The 22,998-nt window shown below is 35.4% G+C and overlaps 1 protein-coding gene and 1 pseudogene across 4 annotated transcripts in view; one reads left to right on the top strand and one right to left on the bottom strand.

Moving 5' to 3' along the window:
• The window catches only part of fz2 (frizzled 2), a 281,786-nt gene that overhangs the window by 200,782 nt on the left and 58,006 nt on the right, over positions 1 to 22,998 (top strand). The window contains exon 1 of one of the 4 annotated variants that reach the window (XM_023168407.2): positions 14,423 to 14,645. The exons of the other annotated variants lie outside the window; for them this stretch is intronic. The gene's annotated coding sequence lies outside the window, so the exon portion shown is untranslated. Of the gene's footprint in view, positions 1 to 14,422; positions 14,646 to 22,998 lie in introns of those variants that run through there. 4 annotated transcript variants of the gene reach the window in all.
• On the bottom strand, positions 5,422 to 6,138 carry LOC111512298 (small ribosomal subunit protein uS5 pseudogene; annotated as a pseudogene).

The following is a 22,998-nucleotide window of genomic DNA, read 5'->3' as shown; positions in this document are numbered from 1 at the left end:
GATTTCAAAGAAACTTCGACCTTGAAAACTTTATTCTATGCCTTCATAAGATCAAAGTTAGAATACGCGTCAGTTGTGTGGAGCCCCTTTTATCAATATCACACTGATAGAATAGAAGCAATTCAACGACGATTTTTAAAACTGCTAAGCCTAAAAATCGATGGCATTTATCCTCCAATAGGAACAACCCACTCTGAATTGCTACAAAAGCATAACTTTTGCAGTCTCGAAAAAAGGCGTGAATATTATAGTGTTGCACTAACCTATAAAATTATATCAAAAGCATAGTTGACTGCCCAACATTACTGGAAAAGTTTAATATTGCATTGCTAGAATCTGTTCCAGACATCCGAGTACTTTCTATATAAAAACATCTCGCACAAATGTTCTGGAGAATTCTCCGATCCATACCATGTGTAAAGTGACAAATTCTGTTAGCGATAATTTAGATATATTTAGATGCAAATTGTCAAATATAAAATCCCACTTCCTAAAATAATTGTTTTGTCACCTATAATAAATGTGTAGTCTTTATAGTCACTTGTTTGTATTGTTTGTAGTGTTTGTAGACTTTATAGTCACTTGTTTGTGATGTATTCATTATACTCTGTTATTTCCTTCTCTGTAATTGGGCTATGTTCGGTGGAGTATTGTATTACAAATAAATAAATAATGAAAAAATCGTCCTCGTAATGATAATCACACCTAGAAATTTGGTAATCATCACGATTTCAATGCAATCTCTGAAGTTTTATATCCAAAACAGTACGTCACTGAGTTTAATCGATTATCAGAACAAATAACATTTTTGAACGCTGTTTCATAAAGATCGTGTGATTCATTCCTCTTCCAAAAATCCGCCTAATCCACCATTCGGAGTGTCGCTCGACCAAGAAACGTGTCGAGATTATGATCGTCTTGGAGATAGCAACAAAATGAAAAAATAACGAAGAGGACACTCGAGACGAGGACGACCATCAGATAAAAGTATTATGAGTTATGGCCGGGATGGCGAGTACGTGGGACTGTTTTGACTGTCGCTGTTGAGAAGATTGACGTTTCAACCATTGTTATCGGATCTCGAGGATCTCTTGATGATTTACTTCTACCTGTCGGGCCGAGCCCTCTTTATTTTTATTCGGAGAAAGAATTTAATGGAAATGCTTATTTTCACAGGTGGGGTGGAATATTAATCAAAGAGAATTGGTGTTTTATCAACTGTTGCGTTTTGAATGTGAGAAGGCAATTGTTTTGGTCTGATTTGGTTACGGAAGATTGTTTGGAGTAACAGATGAGCTGAAAAGTTGCGGGTCTGAGAAAGAAAGGTTTTTTTTTGTTCAAAATTGGCTTTATCCATCACTAATATGTCATTACTATCATCATGTTGAAAAAACTGTTAAAATATGTTACATACAAACCACCCATAATCTAAGTAGCTACAGCCACAATTAGAACTATCACTGTCATGTCATTACTATCATTATGTTAAAACATCTGTTAAAATATGTTATATACAAACCACCCATCATCTAAGTAGCTGCAGCCACAATTAGAGCTGTCACTAACATGTCATTACTATCATGTTAAAAAATATCTTATATACAAACCACCCATCATCTAAGTAGCTGCAGCCACAATTAGAACTATCACTAACATGTCATTACTTTCATCATCTAACTAACTACAGCCACAATTGAAACTATCACTATCATGTCATTACCATCATCATGTTGAAAAATCTGTTAACCCATCATCTGAGTAGCTACAGCCACAATTGGAACTATCATCATGTCATTACTATTATTATAGTACAGTTTATTCCAAACTCGATATAGATCTAAATTGTATTGAACATTGATCATCTATTGCTTCTAGACTATAAGTAAATTTAAATTGATCTGCTTTTTCTCTATTTGAACGAAGATTTTCTAAAGTCTAATAATTATCAAATCAACGATTTAAAATTTCCGTGTGTCAAGATTTTCAAGTGAAACTGTGAATCCTCGTATGTTTCTGTTGGTTGATCTTCTATCGAAACAATCAATTTATAAGAGCTAAAAACATTAATTACAGTTTTCTTTCTACCAATCTTCTCCTACAGAAATATAAACAGGGAGGGGAGGAGGGATAAACTTTCCACTTCAGAAAAAAAGGTACCTCTGATCAAAGATTTCTTGTACTTTATTATTTCTATAAGCACGTAATCTGACTTCATTTTCTCATAAATATTGTTCTCATAATTATAATGTATCGTCAATCTGTCAGTTCGAGGTATGAAGGCATTGATAGAGCTCATTTGTTGCTTTCGAAAAAAACTATAAAGATAAAAGTAATGGCTCAGTGTTTAGTAACTGTCGAAATGATAGACCCAACTTATCTTTCAGAAGAAATATGGCTACTTCTTTTTTCGTTTTTCATCTCAAATTTATTGCGATTTTATCAAAGAGAAACGTGTCTGGAATTCAAGGAATCTTGTATGCCTTCTCGAAAAAATGAAAAATTTAGAGGTGGGTATTTGAAAATGAAGTAATAGGGTTTCGGGATGGCCAGAAATAGGAAGTTTTGTGGCGTGAATATGCAGAGAAAGGGATTAACTGGAGTAATAGACTCAAGTATGTGACTACTTTTATATTGAAACATTTCATATTATATTTTATATAACACTAGTACTATGTTGCTGTATCGCTTTTCTATCATTATTGGAGAAATAATGCCATTGAACAGCAAAAACTAAATGTTCAATTAGCATATGACATGAAAAAAAAATCTTCTAGCGATTTCAATAAATTGCAATACGAGCTGAGTAAAAAAAATAGAATGGAATGCTGCTTGAAGCAAAATAAAATTATTACTCGAATCAAATATTCCTCTCCAGCAATAAAAATAAAACAACCTGGAAAATTATAAACTCTGAAAGAGGCAATGACGTGTTCGATGCATCATCTGTTTATGAATGTGATGTGGATCTTTTTAATGAATTCTTTACTGACAAAGCGGAGAGTATTGTCAATAATACTGCCACACCCAAAAATGTTTCAATTACCTTCAACTCCTGTACATCATTTAAATCCTTTTACTTACGCCCCTTCATCGAAGAGGAAATTATCATTATTACTAAGAGTCTGAAAACAAAAAAGACGCAAGATGTATATGGTATCAGCACTTATTTGCTCAAACAATGCGCATCGCTAATCGTTGAACCACTTACCATCATAATAAATAAATGTATTTCTGATGGTTTCTTTCCATTAGTGTTCAAACCAGCCAAAGTTCTAGCTATATTCAAGAAGGGAGATCAAAAATTACCTGAGAATTACAGACAAATTCACATATTGCCCAACCTATCCAAAGTAATGGAAAAAGCTATTTTAATACAGTTTAGTAACTATATGGAAAACAATAATCAGTTTGGGTTTAGGAAAGGTAAAAGTGCCATAGACGCTATAAACAAATTAGCTAATAACACTATTGAAGCTTTTGAAAATAAACAATCCTGTTTAACTATCTTCACAGATCTGTCGTTCTGTCGAAGGGTTTCGATTGTCTCAATCATGATAAACCAATAAAATAATTGAATCATATTTAGCTAACAGAACACAAAGAATTTACAATAACAATATGGTAAGTCAAGCGGAGTCCCCCAAGGATCCATACTGGAGACTTTCCTGTTCCTAATTTATGCTAATGATTTACATTCATATATGCATCTCAAACTGGAATTACTGACAATATTATACGCTGACGACACGTCAGTTTCTGTACATATAGATGGAACTAGTGATGTTGATAACACATCAGCATAATTTGTGCCTGTGCTAACCAGTGGTTTGACTCTAATGAACTGTATATGAATGAAACAAAAACAGAAATTTGTATATTTTCAAACTGTCGCACTGATGCCATTTCTACATCAGAAAGTATAAAATATTTGGGAGTTCATCTTGACTCGTCTCTTGCCTGGACCACCCACATCAGTAATCTTTGCAACGAACTAGCAAAATCTGTTTATGCCATTAGGCGAATAGCTACAACGGCTGGTCAGAAAGCAGCTCTAATGACATACTACGCCTTGTTCCACTCAGCAATGAGTTATGGGTTGCTGTGGTGGGGTAATGCAAGCTACACCCATCTTCAAAGAGTATTTGTCTTGCAAAAAGTTGCTGTAGAGGAAGATTAAACAGTTCAATCGTCCTCTTTGAAGATGATCACTTGGTGATCGAAACACGTGTCGAGGTGTTGAAAATAACGATATTCGTGAATATATATGCCAATATTTGATTTATGTTAGACTAAACAATTCTCATATTCAAATTTTCACCCGATTCATCACCTAGTTATCTTGAGAAGTTTTGAACATTTAGATATGAATTGAACTATCAAACAAGTACTCATCAATTTGTTGGAGCAACCTGTCTAGTTTCATGAAATCTTTGTTTCATAAGATCTCAAAGGAATGTAAAAAACCTCCAGAACCTTTTGAAGATTGTAGTAGTGTTCCTTAACTCAAAACGAAACTCATAGGATTATATAAGATATCTGCAGTGAATGCTTCTGAAACTTTTCATTGAGTCTTATTGCGATAATTATGTACATATAGACTTCATCCAATAACTGTTTGTATTGAGGATGTTCCTATTCGAATGGAATAAATGATTGACTGATTGATGGATTCCTGTTGCATCCTGTAATGAAATTGGCTGTATTTTATGTTCGACCAATTCTGAAACTAATGTTCGTTTGCTTTCAGATGGCGAATGTAAAAATTTACGAAGCTAATAATAAAAGTCTGGATCTCATTCAGCACGTGATTGACTAGTTTTATGGCTTGAATATGTTATTGGTTTCAGACATTGGAAGTCGATGAATGATATCCTCTTCTCGACAAGGCTTGAGTCTATTGGAAATGATTGAAATATGTTGCGAAGTTTTGGAATTTTTTCGAAAGATTAAGTGGTGTTTATTTCATGGGGATAACCGATGTTTTTATGTAGTGCTGAATGAAGTTGTTTTTGAATCGTGAGGAATCTTTTTTTATTTCGTTTCCATTATATTGCGTTGATGGTAGAGAAGTTACCAGTTTGTGGGAGTGACTATAATGTAACCTATTAGATAAACCAAGTAAAATGTTGCATAGTTCAAGCAGATTTTAAATAAAAATTCGAGCACCTTAATAGCATATAGGGTGCAGTACGAAACTTCAGGGGGGGTTTCGAAGGTCGTTTAGAAAAAAGTTTATTGTCCAGAGTTACCTCGTTTCTGAGATACAGGGCGTTGGAGTTAAAAAACGGTATTTATAAAATATCATGAATATTCTTACACCGATTGGGTTGAAATTTGCTACAGTTATTTGAAGTAATAAGACGCTTATTTAGCTCGAACAAGATTGAAATTATTATAATTTTGTATGTTCCATGCTTTTATCACAACATTGCTGTTGAACACGATCTAAGCAGTTTCAGTACGTGCTGCGGCAGATTCATTGCGGTGATTTTTGTACAGGTAATCCACAAACTCCTGGTAGGGTGTCTTGGTAAGAGGCATCACCTTCCACAAATCTGGCGTTGAGTATGCATACGTCTTGGCAATTGCTGCATAAGTTGCCGTGGCGAAATTACCCAGCATACCGGTGGAGCCCTTGGCTGATGTATAGCAGTCTTCGATACCTGATGCCATCTGCAGTAGTTTCTTGGGAACAGGAGCAGAAACGATACCAGAAACACGGGTAGCTGTGTTGAGACGTACAGTTACAGACCCGCATTTTCCGTTGACTTTGCAAGGCACTGTGTGGGGTTGACCGATTTTGTTACCCCAGTAGCCTCTGCGGACTGGTAAGACAGAAAGCTTGGCTAAGATGATGGCTCCACCGATAGCGGTAGCAACTTCTTTGCTGCACTTTACCCCCAAACCGATGTGGCTTTTGCTATCACCGATAGCTACGAAAGCCTTGAAACGAGTACGTTGACCAGCACGAGTCTGTTTCTGAACAAGCATGATCTTCAAAACTTCATCATTCAGTTCTGACCCAATGAAGAAATCGATGATTTCATGCTCCTTGATTGGCAAAGAAAATAGGTAGATCTCCTCCAAAGAGCGGATCTTACCGTCTTTCACCAACCGTCCTAGCTTACAGGCACCCATTCCTTCTGGTATTTCCGCGACCACGGCCTCTACCACGTCCACGGCCACCTTCTCTACTACCACCACCGACTCCACCACGAAAACCGCCACGACCACCGGACGCAGCTCCACTGCGTCCGCTGTTTAATACTTCCTCCAACACTGTTGTCGAACGAAATATTAGTTCCAGTGGCGTCTCAGTCGGCACCATAACCAACAATATTGAAAAAAAAAGAAAGGCACTGACTTTTTTGTAGTTTTTTTTATTTTTTCAGATTGAATAACTAAAAATATAATTTTTTCGTCGCCTGTATTTTCTTCATATCAAGCTTCTTTTTCGAGAAAAACAATCACTTCTGAAAACCATTCATCGACAACTTGAAATGAAAACCAAAAGTAAATAATGAACAATTTAGATCTTAAATGGAATGAGCAAAATATTAACCTTCTGATAAAATACACGACTGCAATCGATTTGTCATTGATTGTCTGTCACGTTCAAAAATACCTGGAGTATTTTTATAACATTGCAATTGTCAGTTATTCGATTCCTCAAGTCATGCACATCTAGTACAGGGGTTTTACAAACAAGAGCCGTCAGATGACCCCATAAATATAAATCTAGAGGATTCATATCAGGACTGAGAGCTGGTCAATTTTGAGGTCCTGCACTCCCGATCCAGCGATTAGGTTAGGTGATGTCGAGATACTGACGAGCAAAAACACGAAAATGAGACCGATTTATTTATGTCAGGTCAACTCACTTTCCTCTGAACTCAGCTCATCATTCGCCAATCGTGATAATTCCAACGCTAACTCAATATCAAACATTTCTTCTGAAGCAGCTCTTGTTCCATCTTTTTTTTTTCAAGGGCGAATTGAAGTTCCGCTTGCTGATGTCTTGATTAATTGTTCTTTGTTTTTGACATATTCTGACTTCTGCTACGTTCGGAACTTCGAGAATTCGAAACTACCGGATTAGATATTTCAAAAGTTTCGGCAGTCTGGTTCCACTTCTTTCACTTATGGAAGTATGAGATTTCAACAGCACCGGGCAAGACTTAGCATGAGAAGCTAGACTTTCAGACTTTTCCCTGAGCCTTTGACTACGTCGTAACAAAAGTTTTTCAGACATATAACCACAGATTAGTTCTGTTGGCAGCGAAGGAGCATTTGTTAATTATCAATCTTACCTAAAATGTATACTATTTCTTTATAAATATTTTGAAAGAGATCGACAAAAAAGTTGAAAATCCCGAAACAACTCTAAAAACATCGCATGAGATCGAGCCTTCGTCTGCATGCCCGACGCGTTCGATGTCTCAATTTCCTTCAGAGCAGCATAAAATCCTCCTCGCCTGTCCCGACGATAAAATGTCGTGCAGCTATGTTCAAGTGGTCATGAAAAGCCCAAAAGAGCATCACTCAATTTTAAACGGCAATTAAAAACTCTAATTAAGATGGAGTGGTTCATAACAAACGGGCTCTGCTCCGTTCTCGTGCCATCTTTGTTCCGAGTTGTGCACGAAAATGTCTACTTAAATGAAATCCGAAGATATATCTGTGGCGGAAAAGCTAGTTTTTTATTGCCAAGTCTATGCGCAGTCTGGGCCATTATGGAAATTTTGTCCAATGAAATTGAAAATTATTGAACGAATAAGTCCCTTATCAAAATATCAATTGAAATGGCGAGTTTATGACTATACAGGCCGTTTTTTTACACGCTTTGTGTTAGCTTCACCTGTATATATGTATGAATGTGTTTGACAGAATTACCGACATTATTGCTTGGGCTGCCTTGGGCTTGGTAGCTAAATTTCAGGCTTCCTCTCCGGAATCGGAAAATATCAATGGTCATTTTTCTAAACAATATACGTCTGATTGATCCCAAAGTTTATATAAAATAAATATAGTTTGAAAATCTAAAAACTTGCTTTTAAAAAACATCAAACTAAAAAGCAAACAATATTTTTTTCAAATGAGCTTAAAACAATAACGAACGAAAAATACTAGTAATTTTGTGAAAAAAGCGTTGGCGCTTTGTGCCATGTTTTTTGTATATCAAGCGACCGTCGCTTTCGTTCGTTATGGTTTTAAGCTTATTAGAAAAAATTATTTTCAACTTTCAACAGTTCAATGTTTTTTAAAAGCGTGATTTTTAGCTTTTTAAAGTATATTTATTTTAGCTGATCCCACTGTCCTTAATTTAACAATGTTTGCGTATTTTCAGTTGTTGACCTGGGATTTTGTGAGTGTTTCTTTTGTTGTGACTGTTGTATATTATGTATATTATGGCGTTGACGTAGAGATAAAATTAAATACTTCAAGCATAATATTCACATAGATTTGCTCAAGACTGTTGACAGCTGTTTTTGTTCTAATGTCACTCATTGTTATAACATTCTGCAGTGAATGTGGTTAACTTCACCTTGATTTTTGTTATATTTCCTAGATTTGTGGTCGAATCGAATACTTAACTGAAAAAAATGAATGAATCAAAGAAATTTTACGTGAACGATATACAGGGTGTAACTAAATACGTGTAAAACATTGAAGGAGGTGATTCCTCATCGAAAAAAAGATAGAATCTTTCATATAAAGAAATTTCATTGGAGCATCCCTTGTTAAGATACGGCCCCTTAAAGGGGGTACATAAAATTTGTATAACAATTTTTTTCACAAGCACTAAAAAAGTTACAATATTGAAATTGACCTTACGTTTTGTACTACAAAAAAGACACTTAGCCAGAAATTTATTTGGTTTGCTCCATGGTTGTAAGGGGTGGAAAATGCAACCCCTAAAATTTATTTCCAATGTAACTGTTTGTCTTATTATTTGTTTACCATTTAAAAATCTATTTCCGATAGCTTGTTTCATTCTAAACAAAAAATGTCTCTTGGGTTTTTTGCCCAAAATAAACCAGATCGCAGCAAAAAATTATTTTAGGAACACCTACAGAGATACATCGTCATAAATGCGAAAATACGAAACTAATCTATCTAGTAGGTCGCTATTAGCGATAGTGACAATTAAAATGGTATGACGCTGTCAGTTTGTGAATTTTCGAAATTGAATGATTACTAATTGTGTGTTGTTGTTTTGTTTCTAATTTGTTACTTTATTAATTCACTTGTTATTAAAATGGCATCCACAAATGAGGAAATGGCTGATGTGCATTACGTTTACGGTCTGTCGCAGAGAAATGGGTTAGGAGCTACTAGAAGATATGCTGAAATGTATTTTCAACGCCAACATCCTTCACATAGAATATTTGCTCGACTTCATCAACGATTACGAGAATATGGTTCATTCGACAAAAAAACGCAGGATTGTGGTCGCCATCGAGAAGTATGAACACCACAGCTTGAGGAAGCAGTACTTAATTTGATTGAAGAACAACCTACTACCAGTACTAGAAAGATTGCTTTCCAGCTAAATGTGGTTCATATGACGGTATTTCGAATTTAGACGGAACAACTCTTATACCCTTAACATCTGCAACGAGTACAGGCACTGTTACCGCGAGACTTTCCGAACCGTCTTGAATTTTGCAATTGGATGCTGAAAATGATTAGAAGAAAGTGTGACTTTCTGAAGACGATAGAATTCACAGACGAATGTATGAAGATTATTAATTTTCATAATTACCACATATGGGTTGATGAAAACCCTCACGATATTGTCGAAACTAACCATCAAGAACAGTTTTCTCTTAACGTGTGGCTCGGAGTTTCTGGGGATGATTTAATTGGGCCTCATTTTCTACCTCAACGATTAAATGGTGAGGCATACGTTCAATTTTTAAGAAAAGTGCATCCAGTACTGCTGGAGGAAGTTCTTTTGGGCGTCAGGAGGGATATGTTTTTATGCATGATGGGGCTTCCGCCCATTTTAGTCAAGTAGCACGTCAGCATTTAACTGAAACATATGTAAATCAGTGGATAGGTCGAGGAAGACCATAGAACTGTCCCTCTCCATCTCCGGATCTCAATCCTCTCGATTTCTCTATTTGGGGCTATTTACAGCATTTGTTTTATCGTACTCCTGTTCGCGATGTAGATGACTTAAGAAATCGCATCCCCGATGCGTGCAGGAATATTTGAGCGAATACGTGGCTCAATGCGCCGACGTCTAGACGCATGCGTAATGTCTGAAGGTAGACACATTGAACATTTACTATGATTTCTAAATGTCGGGTGTTTTGTTATTGATAAATTAGTTTTGTTTATTACCCTTTAATCGTTAAATGCAGGTCCAAACTACAAAATAACAATAAATCCAGTTCGCATTTATGACGATGTATCTCTGTAGTTGTTCCTGAAATAATTTTTTGCTGCGAATTGGTTTATTTTCGGCAAAAAACCCAGGAGACATTTTTTGTTTAGAATGAAACAGGCTATCGGAAATAAATTTTTAAATGGTAAACAAATGATAAGACAAAAAGTTACATTGGAAATAAATTTTGGGGGTTGCATTTTCCACCCCTTACAACCAAGGGGTAAACCAAATAAATTACTGTCTAAGTGTCTTTTTGGTAGTACAAAACGTCAGGTTAATTTCAATATTGTAACTTTTTCAGTGCTTGTGAAAAAAAATGTTTTACAAATTTTATGTACCCCCTTTAAGGGGCTGTCTCTTATCAAGGGATGCTCCAACGAAGTTTCTTTATATGTAAGATCCTATCTTTTTTTCAATGAGCAATCACCTCCTCAAATGTTTTACACTTATTTAGTTACACCCTGTATAGGTAATAATTTCAACTGTCTGAAAGATTTTCCATCAATCATGTTATTACGGCTTTTTATTACCGCTCTTGGTCTAGAGAATTCATCGTTACCGAGTTAAAATGAGATAAGTATGTCCAAAATTGCACACAGCAAAGTAATTTTCATTGCATCTGTTCGATATTGTCTTGATGGCCCTCGAATCAAATAATTTCTCCGAATTTGTTAAAATAGCAAGTCGTGGATGAGATTGTGAAACATACGCTAAGTGGAAACGATAGCCTTGTTGTGCTCCTCAAGACCAATTGAACAAATTAGTTAATTACCTAAAGCACCGAGGCATAAAACTACTAGCGTAATATACACGTCTGAATATTCATAATTACTTGTTTGTAATTGGTTATTATCGTCAGCTCATAAATATTAGTTGAGTCATGTCGTTGAACGATCATACGATTCAGAGGAAAATCGACATACCATCAAAAAGTACCTACATCTAGACGTCAAATATGTACATGAGTCTTTCCTACCAAAAATCATCTCTTTGGTTTAAACTATTTATCAGTCACAGGCCTAATAAGACTTTGCAAAGTATCTAGATAAAGAAATCCGATTGAATTTCCTTTCAATAACATTTTTCCTATGGAATGTATCTAAGTCTACAGTTGATTTGGATATACTCTGCTCAAAAAGTCTGCAAAATGGTTTTTTCATATATAAATGAGTGTTCCTCATTTATCAATTTTCAAATTGATTACTTCCGTCCTTTCTTTGGAAGATTCCCTCATCCTTTTTTGTATCAAGATGGAGTAATAGAAAGCCAAAAACTTTATTTCCCACAAAATATTCAATGAAATATTTCTCTTTCAGTCATTGAATTCTATAAAATGAAATCAACGAATCAGGAAATTTTAGAGTGGTTCTTTAATACAATGGTTAGTATCAGCTTTTTATTTTTATTTTTTTTTGTTAGTGTTATTATGCAGGTTTCATAATAAATCCAGAAACATTGGACACTTTGTTGGACACCGGCCGTGAAAACCTATACACCACGACCTCTGAGTTACTTTATGTACTTTAGAAAATTTTGATATAAAACTCGAGCATCCAGATCTTTTTGTGTACTGTGAATGAGCTTCATTAAGAAAGAACTATTGAAATCTGTGGCTGATCAATCAAAATAGGCTCAGTGTTTCAGAAGCCTCAGAAATCGTTGGTTTCAACTTACTTGTTGGAGATCAGTTGAATTTGGAATTCACAAGCATTTCTCGAGAGCCTTTTTTCCGTACGTCACTGGCAAACACCAGAAAATTCCGATCGCATTGCCACGAAAACAAGATACATGACTTATACATTAACTTTTATTAAAATTGATGCCAATTCCACGTTGGATGCCTCGACAAATTATATAAATCATTGTGTACATAAAAAGTTAAATAAGTTATTGACTTTCTACGACAATTAACCTATATTTTATGTAAATCATCGCCAGCAATCTTCATTCCATCAAATCAATTATTCTCCATCAGAGCGAATTCAGCTGGTCTGGTTTTGTGTGGACATGATTACTCAATAATTAATTTATTCGAGTTTAATAGATACGCGAGTGAATTCAATATTGACTGATCTAGATTAAAATTGATTTGATTATTTTCATGCAATAATTTGGAATGCAGATGATTACAACTGTTTTTATCGAAACTCTTATGAAACAGTTTGTAATTTTGATGCTCATACATTTTTTTTAAGTAAAAATTAGAATTCAGCAAAAGTACTGACTCCACCCCTGCGTTTCGTACACCAAGTTAGCATCATCAGAAGATGACTAGAACTGTTTTAGTTATTTTATGATATTCTTGAAACTCCTTTTGAAGTACAAAGAAACTGAATATTACTGGAGTTTTTTCCCAACACTAAACCGTTATTCGAACACCTCGACAACTGTTTCGATCACCAAGTGATCATCTTCAAGAGGAAGACAGTTCGATTGAATCGAAAAAACTTCTGAATACTACTTACTCACATATATATATACAATCGATCGCTTCAAAAACGCTTCACAAACTTTCTTCGATAGCTTCTCAGAATTCCTCTTCCATATTCTTTGTTTCACTATCACTGTCGTCATTTAAAATAATAATTAATTGATTTCCACCATTAATATTGAAGTGTCCAATCTCCCTATAGTCTTTTTCAACTAAAATTACTTTTTTAATCCTTTTCTACCAGTCTTCTTCGGTAATATCAGATACTTCCTCAATGACCTCTATTACCTTCTTATCAGATTTTGTTTGCATGCGTGTTAGTCGTACATATTCTTGAACCATCAGTCCACCCTTTCGTAACTATGTCGTGTGATACCAAGTTTCGTCCAAATAGAAAATTTGCCGTTGTTCTTGCTTATATTTAGTTATTTGTTCTAAGTATTTGTTACGCAATTCCACTATTCTTCTGCCTTCCATAACTGATTGACGTTTGTTTATTATTTTAAATCTAAATCCTAGTTTCTTTATCCAATTCTGAAGAGTTTTGTCACAGCAGTTCATGTTATGGCTGGAAGTATTCAATTTCTTCCTTATGATTTCAGTTGTAGGAATCTCATTGTTTTTGTTAACAGTCGTATATTGTTTTCTTCAATGATTTTATTAGATGCACATCTAAAGGTTTTGGTAATCCTGTATCACATCGCGTCTTGCGTTCATTAGGTTTGCCATTGACTATTTTACGTACAGTTGAGAAAGGAATTTCGGTCACATTTGATATTGCTTGTAATAGTTTGTTTCTCTCGAAACCAAACTTGAGATGTAGATTCTTATATACATTGAAACATACTCTCTGTGTTTCTTATTCACTGGTATCTCTGTTTCGTATTGTTCACCTTTGCTATTGGAATCACTACTCTGGAAAATGTCTACGTTGTTATCACACTCGTTATTACTATTAGTATTTGCCCAACGACGCCACATTTGGAACAGATAACAAAAATTTAAAGTAATTATTACTGCACCAATATCAAATTTCAATACTCAAATCGCGATCAGTTCCTGAACTGAACACAACGGCGATAACCGTCCCCGCATTCCCCGATTTCTATTGGTCAACGTAACATGGCTTCAAATTCAATTTTATGACTCTTTAGCCAATCATAAAACTCGGTTGTTCAAAATTATCTCATACGAACCGCCAATTCTACAGTCTACGAGTCAGATGTAGGTACCTAGAATAAATCTAATCTCCGCGGCCTCACTGAAAATTTTCCTTGTCAAAAAATGAATTGCAGCTGAATCAAGCCATATAAATATTTATTATTTACTCATTCTCGTTCCCGAGAAATGGAATCCGAGTGCTAAACCCTAACCACACCACGATCATAAATAATCGGTCAACTAGAAAGTGACATATTAGTGACTTATGCATAAGCCCCAAAATAGACGACGGTGATTTTCCTACTTCAGTAAACTTCGTAAAAGGTATACCTGCTTTTACAGCCTCGATATATCCCTTCGTGGTTTTCCGCCAGCGTTCGACCGCTGCCGCCTTCGATTACAACGAGTGCACTATGAAAAGTTGCAAAGCCCGTCTCTGAGTGTTAGTTCAGATTTCGTGTTGGAGGAGTAGATGTGTAGTTTCGTCGGAAGCCACGATTTTTCGTATATATCTCTCATCTGGAAACTAATTTGTGCTGTGTAAATATTTAGCTTGTTTTTAATGCGGTGCTAAATGATATAAATATATGACTTGTGTTTTGTGCTCGAAATACCATGGATTATAGAGACGTGTCTTCTGTCAGGTCGCTTTAAAAGGTGAGGACTTTTCAATGAATATGCACTCATATACAAATTAAGTGAATTACTGTGTTTGTGAATCGGTTCTGTATATCGTACACTTGGAATATCTACAGTTTGTTTTACTGGGTGGTAAATAGAGCGTGGAGAGGTTATTTTTAGTGTTGTTATTGCAATTGGTAGCCTGTCAGTTTCGCGTACAACAAAACTTGAATTTGCAATCACAGGCTTGAAAGACATTGGTTGTATTCAAAGAAATATCTGAAGAAGAATGGATATTAGTTTTTCTAGAGCAGTGAAAGTAAAACGAGATATTGATTATGAAAGATTTGTTTTGTACTTATGGAAACAGCTGATTAGTAATGCAATTATCATTATGCTTTGTTTGTAACTGTTTTGATTTACGATTCAAATAGTGAATAAATTGAATAAAATTAATGTGCTATAGAAGAATATATAAGTATGTATATATTGAAACAAAACCAATGTCCATGATTTAAATCTTATATTTCAACATCTACTATTCACACCAGTTTATAAAACATGGCTTTAACAACTTTACGGACTTCTCAAGAAAGAATTGCATGTTTTTTGTGAAGGATTTTTCATTGATCTTTCTTGGATATTTTCCCCTTCCAGAATCAATATTTTTCAGATTGTTTTACAAAAACTCAGTGGTGTGGATTTTCAATCTGAACTAAATCATTTTGCCTTCTTTACTATGCATAACGTAAACGATGAAACAGGAATCCATTTGATGTGATTCAATGAAAGAGCAAATAATGATTGCCGGTGACCTCAAATTTGTTTGACAGGATCTGAATTTGAATTCTGCAGGTTGTTAGTCTGTGGGCTTAATATTCTTCGATTTTAAGTTCCTTGTTCTATAAATTCACCCACTGCTAGTAATAAAATCAATTATCATTATTATTAATGATAATAATGATAATGCATGAGCCCTCGGACTCATACAAGCTAATAAGTATGATGTAGTCCTTCTCGACCATCAAAGTAAGACGATTTTTCTCGTGGAGTTTTCAGTTCTTGGCGAGAAGATTATCGTCTGAAAAGAGGTGGAAAAGACTCTATCCAGACCATTCTGTCAAGATGGTTGTTCTGATTATTGGAGTCTTTAGTGGAATGATGCCTGTCCTCTCTACTGTCGAATCTCAAAATCATATCGGTTTGCCGCATAAGGGCAGAAATCTTAGTCGGACAGATGCAGAAGGCTGTCATTTTTGCTCAGGGCACAGGATTCTCGGACTCAATTATCGCTTACCTCACGGTGTGTGGAGTGGTAATTGGTTGATAATGCTGGCGCGCCCCCCCGAATGTATCGAGGCTTCGGGGGATAGGGTCTGACCAGCGCATACCACAGTAAAAAATTAATAATAATATGTTTATTGTCGCATACACTGATTTAAATTACATGGAGTGCTACCGAGAATAAACAAGATAATCACAGGAGCCATAGAAATCTATATCTTGTTCGTGATAAGAGTATATTGTGAATTAAGTTTGTAAATATTCAATACTTGATATAATGAGTGATAATATAATGAGTGATCAATCAATTAATAACCTCAATAACAGAAACACTAGTTACAGACGGAATACATAGTGATTTTCGTCTACTCAACAATTGCTTAGGTTAAATTGCTGTTTGGATTAATTTGATTAACAAAATCAGAAAAGAAAGCTCTTTCTGTATTTAGAATGAATTTCTTTACTTCTCTTTCAAACATGTGAGAACTGTTGATATTTTTTATCTTTCCCTGGTAATATTTGGTATAAGCGCGGTCCGAGATATGTTGCGTTTTATTGTCCTATGGTTTTGCTACATCGTGGTGCATTTGAAAAGTTTCCCTTTTTCCCAGTATTGTAGAAGTTGTTGATTGGTTCTATTTTGATGTTTCCTTGTATCAAATCACTGAGTATTATTGCCTTAGATTACTATTTTATCCGCAGTGGTTATTTCTGTTGATATCTGTATTAAAAGTATGAATCACAGTTTCAGAGTGACTCAAGGTTCTAATTTGGGCCATCTGTTATTCATTCTATTCTCGATTCTCTTCATTATGGTCCAGTTCAAAGTATGAATACTTCATCTTCCTCTTCTACTTACATTTTCCTAGTTATCAGTAGTTCGCTTAACATAATATTTTGTAAATTTCAAGCTAATTCAAATTTCCAAGTTATCGTCCTACCTTCTCCATCTTACCAGTCTTTTTTGAATAGGAAAGTACAATTCTAAATAGCTTTTTGCCATTACAATGGGGAATGTTCCTCGTGACGAAAATCAAGTAGTTTTCAAAAAAGAGCTCTAAAACAACGCAGTTTAAACTCATCATTTCAACCTTTTTCTTTAAAAAATTATTTAAATTCTTTAAAAAGAGGAATGAAACAATGCATTCAACATTTAAAGGGATTCGTTTCTATTTCACCATTTGGCAACATCGGTTATAGCTAATAAAGGACAATGAATCTGTTACCTGTATCAGACAAACAAAGATGACATATTTCAGAGGCGTGCTGTTCTGTTTACTTATGTTCCGAGTTCCGAGACATTCTGTGACATATGACATTTTGAGCACCTAACCTATCTTACTCTATATAAATAAATAACAAAACAACTGTTGTTTATGTGGCTTGTGGAGGTGGTATCGAACTATAATTTATGTTTTGCCTTAATTGTTGATTTATAAAGATAATTTTCCTTTTTTTAAAGTAGAATATCTAGGTAAGTATAAATTATTTCAATTTGATATAGGCGCTGTTGCCAATAAGTGAATTAGAAACAAATCCCTTTAAAAATTAAAACCCAACATTTGAACCATCAATTTGAATACTTTTCGAAGTGAATTTGAAAAACTCATGAATTGAACTCAACTTTATTTTGTTCAAACTTGCATTTGCTGTAATAACCCAAATTGAGGAACATTCCCCATTAGCATACTTTTGCTTCTAATAATTGAATGCAAACTAGTTTGTCAACTACTTGACAAGCAAGCGTTGGTATTTTGTGGGATCAAACTTAACTTTTTTAAATCAACAGAATGCGGAAAACATTTTCCAGAACACCACTATCATTTATTTCCTTCCTACTTGTATATTGTCGACGCTGTAAAATTATTCCTCGGGTGCTGGCAAAATAATATAACAAACACTCGAGCAAGAAGTGTTCCTTTTGCCAATTTCGCTAGCAATTTCCTCAAACAGAAGGCTCGTGGCCGTAATTATGAAGTGTGTAGCACCTTGTTAAGGAACAAGTTTATTGTTAAATACCTTGTTTATTACGATGTTTTAAACATCTGCTGGAGGTGGAAGGCAAATCTTTTATTGAATCATAAGCGACGTGCAGTGCTGCAAATTCATAAATGTTAACAAGAACGGGTTTATACAAAATTAAGCTTTATTGTGTGTTCAAAATTACCGTAGAACTTATTGAAATTTAATAGTGAAATAGCGGTGTTGGGAAGGAGCAAGCGTGAGAAATTCAAGAAATGATATTAAGGTACAGGAGTCAAATAAGGCCCACTTGACTGTTTAATTGATAATATAAACATTATTTCTACGAATTACTTATATATTAAAGCAACTTGAACTTGAAATAATTCATTTGAGAGAGTATTGAAAAAACTATAAAAGATTTTGAAAACTTTCCCAGTGGGCCTTATTAAAATACTACGGTATAAAAAGATCCGTCATTTTTAATGAAAATAATCAACTAAATATGGCCCTGGATATACTTGCCTTATTTGCCGCATGTGCTTTAGTGATAAATTAATAGTTTATTAATAATAATGATAAAATAGAAACACATACAGTGTTTTTGTTTAGTTATGGCAGAAGTTCCATTTCTATCGATTAAGTTAGATACTGCGTTATTTTAGGTAAAGTAAAAAGGGAAATCTTCGAAAATAATAATGGAAAATGTTGTACATCACACACCAAATGGAATATTAATGAAAATATAATTGAAGGGCCACTAAAATCTTTGAAACATCTGAAATTTTTCTGAACTCAATTTCTAATGTTTTTGAGAATAATATAAATATTGTAAGTAATCCAACTGACAAAATGATACATGTAACTATATGTGACTATATTTATGAAGTTTCGAAGGCAGTTGACAAAAAAATCACAGTTTCAATGTTGTTTGTAGATTGCTCCAGATCATTTGATTATGTGATTATGATATCGCCATAAAGTCGATATTGGGGTACCTCCAGGTTCAGTTTTGGGACTCACCTTATTCATAGTTTATATAAATGATCTGCTTGAAACCACGAAAAAACAGCTAACTAAATTGATAGCCTTCACTGATACTAATCATTTGTTTGTCACTGAAAAAACTTCAAATTGCCACAAATCAAGCCGAATTAGTGTACACATTTCACGAACATGAGAAATTATGTATGGATGGGTTGATAAGAATATGATATACCTACCTAAATGCAAACAGGAGTACCTACGACAGTGAAAGAACAATCTGGGCTGTTAGACCATGTTTGAAATGGAACGTTTCATGTGGCACTGCAGCAGACATCTTCAGTGGTGTTTGTAACAATCAAACACTCTCGACCATGAATAACATATAGTGATCGATTGAACAGAAAACATTGAATTATTTGTATTTGTCATTGAAAGTAACTTGAAATGGAATAATCATGTCGGCTTTTCATTTGTAGCAAGGTATACTGAGGAACTCATATTTCTGATGATTTCATTCTAACTGAGAATATGACGTAATGGACTAGGAGATTTCTTCTGAGAAAATTCTTTGAATCCGAAAAGAAATGATCATATTCATGTAACTCGAAACAAATAATTATTGATATCACCAAAACATTCAACAAGTCTTTACCAGAAAGGAATTCATTGCAGTGGATGTAGCTTGGAATGTAGGCTTTACAATAAACTATCTGAAACAATTGAGGAATGTTCAAGTCAAAAAAAAATCAAGAAACTGCTAAAACGTGTTGTCGAATTTTTCTCAGACTTCTATTACTTGTTTTTCACATCAATAAGTAATTTTCAACGTCTGTCGGGTGATAATTTTATGTATTAAGTGGTAGAATTCTAAATGGCAGCCACTTTAGAGACCAATACAAATTTTTCTCTAGTAGTATTCCGTCCAAAACAGTTTGCAAATGAATATTTTCAACTGCCTGTCTAGTGATCTTTGTCAACAACAAATTTTTCCTCCCTGCATTTCTCACTTCAAACGCCAGTTTAGAACGCCATGGGCCCCTAATCGGAACCTTGAGGTATCCCAGCGTGAAACTTACGTCAGTGTTTCCTAAACCACGAACCGTTGCCGTCTAAGTATACGTCGACCTTCCATTAGCCGTCCTGTGGGTCTGCCCACTTTCGGCGAAAATCCTCCGACGAGATAATCCGTCAAGACAGCGTCTCCCCCAGGCGTCTGCTTCGTTTAGGGGGCACGTGTTGAGTTAAATGAGCGTAGCGTGCACTGACCATCTAAAGACCTAACGAGGGTCATGCTTCACCTCGACGAAAACGTACCGTGCACTTCGCCTCCCTTTCGATCTAGTTCACTGTGCTCGGCAATGCAAGCCGTAGCACCTGCCGTAGTAGACTAACGTTTATGATTTATTCGCCTGGGAGATTGTTTTTGGCCGTTCTTTACTTTTCTTTACTTCGCTGTGGATGAAAATTGTGGGTTTCATCGATAGCGCTTTTGTTGGGAAATCTGTAGTGGAGGAAAAAAGTGAGTGAAAAATTGCTCGAACCTACAAAAAGTGGTGAGTGTGATATGCAGGGCAGACTTGAAAAGTGCCCCTCTCTCAACTTTTGAATGGAACAAGAAACGATTTTAAGTACTTTCGAACAAGAAAGACGATAGTTTGTCGTCACTCGTCGCCGCTATACATTTTTTTATACAGTAATCCTGGACGAGAATTTGAGGAACTTGGTGGAGATTGACCCATCACAGACGGTGCTGCGTAGGATGGGGGAAGAACTGGGCGTTGGTTGCCGTGCGGTTTTTTATGGTTTGAAACGTATTGGAATGGTCATAAAGCTCGATTTGAACGATCAGCAGAAATTGTCACGTTTCTGTGCTTATGAGCAACCGAAACGATTCTTTTGTGGATCGGATCGTCATGTGTGATGTAAAGTGGCTCCTCTACAACAGAAGACGTTCAGGACAGTGGTTGTACACCGGTGAGCCACCTTGGCACTTCCCAAAGGCGAAAACCTACTAAAAAAGACAATGGTTACTGGTATGGTGAACGACTTTAGAGTTGAAGTTCTGCCCCAACCACCATACTCTCCAGACCTCGGAAATTTTAAGGTAGACTCATGAAAACGGACAAAACTTTTGAAATAATCTTATTATATGCAGTTTTCTGTCGTTGAATCGTTTTATATTTAAACCTCGTTGACAGATGTCTGAAGATACTTAAAATATCGAATGGAATAATTTTCAAGAATCCCTATTGAACAATATATATTGCCATACGCAGAAAAATGTAAGGATTATTACTATTGAAGATGATGGTGTTCGCGTAGTATGCGAAAGAACATAAAAAAGTCGTGTGCATGACTTGCAGAAGAAAAAAATAGTATTCATTGCCTGAATGGTTTAATAACCTAAGTAAATAGATATAGTTGTGTGTCATCCGCATACATATGTGAATGACAATGTCTTAAATCCGAAACTAGATCACAAGTGTATATGCCAAATGACAAGGGTCCAAGTATAGATCCCTGAGGCACACCAAATTTAATAAATTCACTGCTTGATTTTCCCTTTGAAGTTTCTACAAACTGTGAACGATCTTTAACATAGCTTTTAAGTAAATTTATAGAAACTGCTGCCATTTTGGCTGTTTCATGAGTTTATCAATCACTTTCTACATTGTTGACGATAGTGTGTCTGACCCTAGATTATCATCTTCAACTTGTCCTTTTTCTAGCACATTTCCTTTCAGAAATTCAAAGGAAACGACTCAGGGTCCTCGAGCAAACATGTCGAAATCTGGTGATATCTCTTTTTCTCTTTTTTTGTTACTAGTCGAACCTGTAGCGACCATACCTCGTTCATTTGTTCTTCCACCAACGCAGGCCTTCTTCGATCAGCGAACGACAGACTCGATTTATTATGAGTTGGGGCTCCAAGTGGACTGCTGCGGTAATAACTGTACGCGATATGGAGATGTATGGGTGTGTACTCATTTATCTCGCAGCACAATCGTTTAAATATATTAAGCGACGCTTCGAGGTGTCGTACTTCATGCTGTTTCTGATTTACGAGGTGCATCGCTGGTATACAGGTCGTACCTATAAGTGGGTGTAGGGAAATTGAACGAGCGAAAAGTGAGTCATTAATTTTGATGATGCCGATAACGGTCCTCGTTAATCTAACCCAGGACTAATTTCAATGAACAAGTAGGGGTAGCACTAGGCATTTGATTTTTTTACCGTCTGTGACCATGAGCAGATCTGCGCGTCGCTTCTACGGTAAGAAGCAAAATATTATTCAAGTGAAAACTGAAAACATTGATATATGATGGAATCGGCCGATACTTGATGAAAATCCATAACTAACGTATTCCAAAAACACTTTATTGTGAGATTTTCACTAAATTGTTTTACAAAAACGCAACACGTGTTTCGCCATACAATGGCTTCATCTGGCGTGTCTTTCAACATTGACTCAACTATCCGTTTATTAGAACTGTGATAGTCCAGACAAAGTTTACATCGTTGAGGCTGAAGATTCGTTCGGTAGAAATTATTAATATTAATTTTGTATTCAAGAAATACTTTATTGTGAAAGTTTCACTAAACATTACAAGAAACGTAATTTTAATAAGAACCCGTTTTTTAGACTTAGAACTTTTTTTGCAACTGCTAATAATAATAATGGTTCAAATTACTTACGTACCTACTTACTGATGAATAATTGGAAAAACAAAAATAATCATGCTTATATAAAAAGAGCTTTTCAACAATAAACTTAAATGAGCTGACTTAAATTGAAAATACAATTCGGCTATGCTATAACTTGGATCCGTATAGACGTGCGGCAGGTTGATCTTTATATCTTCGAAATATGGACTGTTGACTCCGCCAGCCCAAAATCCACACCAAACAGTGACTTTTTTGGGATGCATTGGACGCTTTTCGACCTCATGTGGATTGGCGTCGTTCCAAATTCAACAATATTGTTTGTTCACGCACCCATTCATTGCAATGTTGAAGCGTAAATTCGACATCTGCGCTTGTATGAGTCGTAGCCATCGACTTTGTCTGGCAATGGAAATTGCTTTAAACTTCGATGTGATGACGTGCTAGAGCGTCTTTGTTCATGACTGAACATTTCTCAAACAACGTTTCTTCT

The sequence above is a fragment of the Leptinotarsa decemlineata genome, unplaced genomic scaffold (assembly GCF_025532065.1).
Source record: "Leptinotarsa decemlineata unplaced genomic scaffold, Ldec_3_MD MMD2_P_RNA_scaffold_12, whole genome shotgun sequence".
Taxonomy (NCBI): domain Eukaryota; kingdom Metazoa; phylum Arthropoda; class Insecta; order Coleoptera; family Chrysomelidae; genus Leptinotarsa; species Leptinotarsa decemlineata.
Note: the sequence above shows the minus strand (reverse complement) of the source record. Positions and strands in the feature narration are given on the sequence as shown.